At 40.9% G+C, this 6864-nt stretch overlaps 1 long non-coding RNA gene across 1 annotated transcript; it reads right to left on the minus strand.

Annotated features, from left to right (window-relative positions):
- Positions 1 to 2539: 2539 nt before the first annotated feature.
- Positions 2540 to 6528, minus strand: LOC138725245 (uncharacterized). Its single transcript, XR_011338209.1, has 3 exons — positions 6268 to 6528; positions 3251 to 3343; positions 2540 to 2739 (listed from the first exon to the last, which is right to left on the minus strand). It is a non-coding gene; the product is annotated as an uncharacterized lncRNA (long non-coding RNA).
- Between the last annotated feature and the right edge of the window lie 336 nt (positions 6529 to 6864).

Below are 6864 nucleotides of genomic sequence, written 5' to 3' on the forward strand. Positions count from 1 at the left end.
TCTGTTAGTTTTATTTCCCTTCCTTCTTTTCCACACTTCTCATTCCACCTCCTTTGTTAGCCCACCATCAGCAGGCTCTCCCTGTCCTCTCACATCCCACCCTCCCTCCTCCACACTTACCTAGCCTGAGGCTCGCCGAGGAGAGCTCAGAATGGCGAGAGGGACAAAACCAAGCCCTTATCAAGCTGCCCGTGTCCTTGCAAACGTGTGACAAGACTGTAGTCTTTCTACCAGTGACGACTGTTGAGGAAACCTGCCTCCACCACTCCCCTGCAACAGAAACAGAAGTTGTACTGCAGTTTTCATTCCTCTCACACAGCTCCATGGCAGTAAGGATCAAGTAAGGCTGGGCAGGAGATCCCATTCCTCCAACCAGCAGCTCAGTTTTTCCCTATGATTCAAAGCCATACTGGTGACTGGTTTGGATGAAGAACCCTAAAACACAATAAAAATGCGTAATTAGTACTGATTGGGTAAATACATACAGAGCCACCTTGGAAACACAACTTTGCAGCTGTGAAACTCCTACCCCTGCAACAGGAGCAAAGATCTTCCTTCCCCCACGGGTCCAGGTCTGTGGTTGACATGAGAGCAGACAGTGGAAAAGGAGGAATGGAAGCTTCAGGTGAGCTCAAAGGCACCTTTGTGTCCCTGCACCACCGTTCACAGGAAATACAGAGTGATGTACTGGGATTGCACCAAAAAGCACTGGTTTCCCACTGATGAGAGCAAATGAAAATGCAAGCCCATTGTCAGCACTGCACATCAGTAGTGCAATTCAGGCCCAGGAAGATAAGAAAGAATTGTCTGAAGCGTTTTCTCCCAGTGTCGTGAGCCTTGCTACCCACTGTGGTGGAAGCAATGCCATCTTGTGTGAAAACATATAGGAAGCTGCCTTCCTATTTCTGTGAAGTAACATGTAAAGAGCATCTTACAGATTATTCAGTTCAGAGGGACTATTCCAGACAGAAAGTAATACTTAATGTCACTATCCACAACACATAGAATAGCAGTTACACCTTTGCCACTATGCAGCACACTTCAAAAGAATGAAAAAAAAAACCAGAGAAGACAAACAAATACACGTTAGCGATACACTGGCTTCTGCTGACAGCACATTGTCATCCCTGGGAAAACCCTGCCACATTTTTGTTTTCCCTAATGAAGTTAACTAGAATCCCAGAAATAACACACAGATGTTATATGGCATTAAACTGTCACATATTGATTAAAAAAACCCCAGTGCCTCTGTGACAGGAGTAGCCGTTTTAGCTACATTTTCAGAATCAACATATTTAAAAATTGGAAGATTGCTGCCAGCCTGTACATTTACACAATGTGGCACCGCATACAGCAGGTCAGACTTCATCTTTAAATATTTACAAGAAATTCACTGTCTTCTTGCCTGGAGACTGCAAGGTAACTTGAAAGCTCAGAGAAATATAATATCCCTCTCCCTGTCTTTCCTGACTGCAAGATCCAAATGTGCTTTCTCTACATTCAACCTTGATCGTCTCCCCTCTGATTTTTCTGTGCTGCATCTGTAATTTAGATTACCTGTCATTAGCACAGGGCCAGAAATTGAGACAAATTCAGGGTTTTGGTTTCCTAGTCCCTGATTTACAGACTGAGAGAGAATGAGATTCCTAGAGGAGTGACTGCCAAGAGCCCTGTAACTGGCTCCTATTATGGCTGCTCAACTCTATACATGCTGACAAAAGTGGAGCTCATGTTTTCTGCGTGGCATAGGCTGGATCCGTTGATTGCTCTGAGAAGTTCCACTAGTGTCAGTACAAGCAGTACTTACAGCCTCCGTACCTTCCAGCCACTATGTGCAAAACTGGAGAGGTGCACTTGAAAAAGCAGGTCTGAAAATCCAACCTGTAAGTGCAATGGGGCAAAATGTGCCAGTATCATGTAATTAAAGTCAATCATCTCTAAATACGGAGGACTCGACTTTTAAGAAAGACCTGGAGGAAATGCTTGTCAATCTACCCTTTAGGCCATGCATTTGCCAATAGGTTTATGTGACTCCTCAACTCTGGTGGCATAAAAAACCCAGCCAGTGGGTGCTGTACTTAAGGTTAAGTAAAAAACGTCATAAGAACAAACGGAGCAGGGCATCTACAAACCAAAAATAAACATTTATTTAAAAATAGATGAAAGCAACATTTAATTTAGTTCAAAGGTTGAAATGAACCATTAACAAATCTAGGCTCAGCTAAATACCTGTTTGTCATCCATATTTCATTACCATTTCCATTTGGATTGTGCTCTCCACTTACACCATGACCATGGCTTGTCTTGAAGTGTCTGACTATGGAGGATTTTATAGTATTTCTAAATGGAGAAGAGGAGGAGATTTTTGGCATCTATTTTTTGCCAAGAAACACGCAAAGGGGTTTTATGAGGAATTATTAGTCAGGCCCTGAGTGGCACCAGTGCGTCTGGCACAAAGAGAATGTAAAAGCAGGTGTATGTAACAGCATCAACAGTGCAACAAATTACAAATACATGACTCTTAAAAAACACTTTGCCTCTTGAAGACAGTTGGATAGAATTCATCACGTAAGAAATCACCATTTTCCTTCATTTTCTTCAAGCCAGAACAAAACTGCAGAAAGCATCGCTTCTTCCAGAGAGCAGCACCACACTAGCTCTGTGCAGGTGTGCCTGCCCCCACCCATCACTGCTCTTCCCTGCATTTGGAGCATTGTTGTACGTGACCTAGGAGAATGTCTAGGGGTGGGAGATAACCATTAATATCAGATCAGCTGCAAAAGGTATTTTAGATGTAGCTAATGAACAAACTTCTGATAAATCTAACTTAAGCAATTATATCATGTTTTCAGTCACTTCACATGCAGGTTCCAGACTGTAGCTCTCTCTATTTATGCTTTTCAGAGTCCTTGAAAAATTAATTCTTTTCACAATTCTATTCATTATTTATTAATTACTCTTATTCTGAGGTCTGGATCACCATGATTTCCTCACACACAAGTATAATTTTTCCCTTTCTTTCCTATTAAAGTATAGTCAGGAATCCGAGTACGTGCCTCCCCTGTTTGTTTTCACCTTAGGCACTAAGCATGGGTTTTGCTTTATGTTTGAGACGAGGGAAGGGCAGTAGAATATAAAACCTCCCATGTCACATATCCAGTTTTGTTTCTGGCCTCTGGAAGTTTTTTCCAAGCCAGCAGTCCTCTCTATGACCAGATTTCCCCACCTCCACCCCCAGTCAGGTACTTACCTGGCCCCAGCAGTGGTATATGCAAATTCCTCAGTCTTAAATATTTTCTCTTTGGAAACTCTTTCCAAGGAAGGCTGGTTTTCTGTTGAAATACTGAAATGCAAAGAGATCAAGACCTGGCAGTGCCTCACCAAGCAGAGAAGTTATTTTCTCTTTACAAGTGGCATCTTAAACACTAGGAATTTTTTTCTGCACATATGCAATTCCAGGGAGAATTCTGTGTCCGTAGTCCTAGTGCTGGTTAAGCATCTGGCTGTAACTCCCTGATCTTTCTAACACCTGTGGCCAGAGATATTTTGGCAGGTTTGCCATCATAGTTGTATCAATTAAGCGCATGAAAATTTGTCCTACTAACCGGCTTCATTATGAAAACAAGTTATTACATGTGGATTCAACTAATGTGAACATAAGAAAAATACCTCTTTCTTAAGCATCATTTGGACAGTTTTTTTTTCCTCATTGTGAAAGGTTTGGTTTTTCACCACAAGCTGCCTCTCCACTGGGGATGAGGGGGAACAATTGTCTCCTAATTCTAATTAATGCTCGACTGGCTGAAAAGCACATTCTTTGAGAGGAAGGCATTAGATTTTATTACACAAAATTCTGACATAAAATAGAAATCATAAAACCATTACTGTTTTGGTTAACAGCAGGCAAATTTATATTCCAGAAAATACTACAACTGCGGTCCAGATTCTTCTCCATTTTACACCATCTTGCAAGAAAAACCTGAGTGTACTCAGGAGTCTAGAGTCCATTTTCTTAGAAGGTGAACTACATACACCCAAAGAATAAAGTGACAATTCCTTCATGTTTCTGAGTTATAGATTAGAAAAATAGTCTCAGCAGCACTGATCAATGGCAACTTCAAAGAGAAATATGGACCATCTATTACATTTTCTCCCAATTACTGTCCTTCTGCTGAGAACTGCATTTTATGTGCCTCCTAGGCTTAAAAAAAAAAAAAGAGAGAGAGCAGAAAAAGGCTCATAAGAGGTTTTTACCTTTTTATTGAATCTAAACAACCTATAGCTAGTTAAGCTGGTAGTAAATTCTGAACTGCTGGTCCAGATGGGACCAATTTGATGGTCTCTACAAAATGATGATTTTTTTTTCACTTTATAGCCAAAGCAAGTAACGGAAAAGGGCATTATAATACATTTTTGTATTGACACCCCACTCCAAAGTTTCATTGGCTAAATATTTGAAAAAATTATTTCAAAGTCATTTAGTAGCTTTTGTCCAGCCTTGTTAGGTTTTCCAGTCATTTAAAGCCTCCTTTTTTAGCTAACTGTGAAACGAAAGCACCATTTGGAAAACAAAAGTCAGAAATATTTTTTTCTGATCATTTCCTTTCCTTTTTGTTCACAACTATTTGACAAATTTTATCTAAATCTATTAACCATTCCCAGTAAGCTGAAAAATAATTTACCTTAGTTTGTTAGGTGAACTTTTGCTCTTCATCACGTTATTTCAGTCTAATGAGCTCTCAGGACCTGTTTTTGGAGAGAAGAACTGATTGCACCCTTCTTTTCTACTGAAAGCCACAGATAGATGTGATTCTATCATTTACTCCTTAAGGTGAATTGTCTCTCCCTCCATAACCTAACCCAAAAGTTTCATTAAACTAGAGAATCACACCTGAAGTCAGAAAAACACTGGAAAGCAGGAAAAAATAGCAGCATCACCTCCTGAGTCGCTGGTACATTTCCACAGTAGTTTTTTTGTACCTTTAGCCCATCAAGTGCCCAGCAGCTCCCATTGTTCCTAATTGCCCTGCTGGACAGTGAGCATTTTCTGGCTGGCAATTTCTGCCTGTTTCAGAACATGTCACACATTTGCTGTTTGGGGAGGCAGAGGCTCTTAGCACTTCAGAAGCACTCTCAGCAGCAGCAGGCCCTGGCCTTTAAACCCTCTGCTCCAGTTACGAAAGTGAAATAGCAAATTATCCCATGCTTTGTCTCAAATGCTTGGCCGATACTGTCACACCAAGGTGAGACGTGTTACCAGAGGCATCTTCTTTTCTCCCTGCCACCAGAATTAACAGAGGCTGCTGCCTGCACTGGAAGGAGAACGTACCCGTTTGTGACTGGTTTGGTTTAACTACCAACAGCACAGAATTAAATGATGTGATCTTTAAAGGTCATTAACAAGTCCTTATTCTCATTTTAGTGTAACTATGAAATCACCCCTGTGGTTATCCGGAATTAGACATGGCTTTATTTTGCAGGGCACAGATAACAATAGATTATATTCATGAAATCATGTAACAATTATCTCTAAAATTAGTCCGCACTCAGGGGACTGGAGAGCTGGATTGGAAAAAATGAATTTTTTTTCCTCCCACTCCAAATCCTGCCTCCTTAACCCATACCAACTTCCTATCCCTTATATCATTAATTATTTGTGTTATGTTTTATTCTCACACAGTTCCGTACCTGGCAATACCCAAAGAAATCAAAAGCCCCCAAATACTGTGTGACGGTAATTCTAGAGAGCTCTGCTTTGCACACGCTGGGTGTCTGTGCTGATATCTGAAGCAGTGGGGTTTGTCCATCAGTACCACACTGTGAGCACCAAATTTAATCAGTGCTACTCACACATGGGTGTTTTAGTTGAAAGTTATGTCCAATTACCATTACTCCCTGCAGCGACTCCACGATATACACCATCCTGAAGGATCCAACTAGTTTAAAGACTGAGTAAACTTAGCTTCTCCTGTGAACCCAAGTAGGTGCAATGAGTGCACAGATCTTGTCACCTTCACCTGATTCACCCACCATTCAGTAGAATGAGGTAAAAAATAATGGTGCATCTTTCAGACTAGCTGATGAGAAGAGGAGATGATTTTCAGGGGAAGCTGTAGACTGCTTACAAGTCAATAAAATTATGTGTGGGTTTAAAGTAAAGCAAGTACTTTGCTGGATTGAGGTCAGAGTGCTCAGCCTCAGGCAGGTATAAGTAAGAGCAACATGATTTTCCACTCAAGAATCAAAAAAAAAGAGTCAAGTGCTTACTTTTTCATAGCACGTTCAGGCAATTGGGCCCTCTCTGGAAGAGATGTAACTCTCCATGGATGCAGTGTCCTATACTTAGTGCCCTGTTTCTCAGCATTTCTCAACCCAGGCACAAAACTTCAGGCAAAATTGGGTGTTCAGTGAATGCTCTGATCATGCACCTTCATAGAGGTAGAGAGAGCAGGTTCCTTTTGGCAGCAACAGGAAGAAGAGACAGAAAGTTCTGATCAGTCACTGAAAGTTACCTCTCTCTGCTGAAATAAATACATATTTTGTTTAACATAACAAGTTAGATGCCAAAAATATAGCTGCTTCATTAGGATCTGTGTTTGATTTTAATGAAAATAATAGTCTAGGTTTGCATTTGCATCCCCTGATGTGGACTACAGCACATCTGCACTGGATACAACATGCTCCAGACCCATCTAAGTGAAAGCAGTCTTGTTAAGTGCAGCTACACAAACCTGTCATTCACATGCACTATCACATTAATGATAATTTCACATAAAAATTGGAGCTGTGTTGGATGGCTGCCAACGTGGAAAGTAGCTTCATATTCATAAATTAACAGGTTTACTTGTAGAAATCAGAAAAAAT

This window comes from Phaenicophaeus curvirostris, chromosome 11 (genome assembly GCF_032191515.1).
Source record: "Phaenicophaeus curvirostris isolate KB17595 chromosome 11, BPBGC_Pcur_1.0, whole genome shotgun sequence".
NCBI classification, from domain to species: domain Eukaryota; kingdom Metazoa; phylum Chordata; class Aves; order Cuculiformes; family Cuculidae; genus Phaenicophaeus; species Phaenicophaeus curvirostris.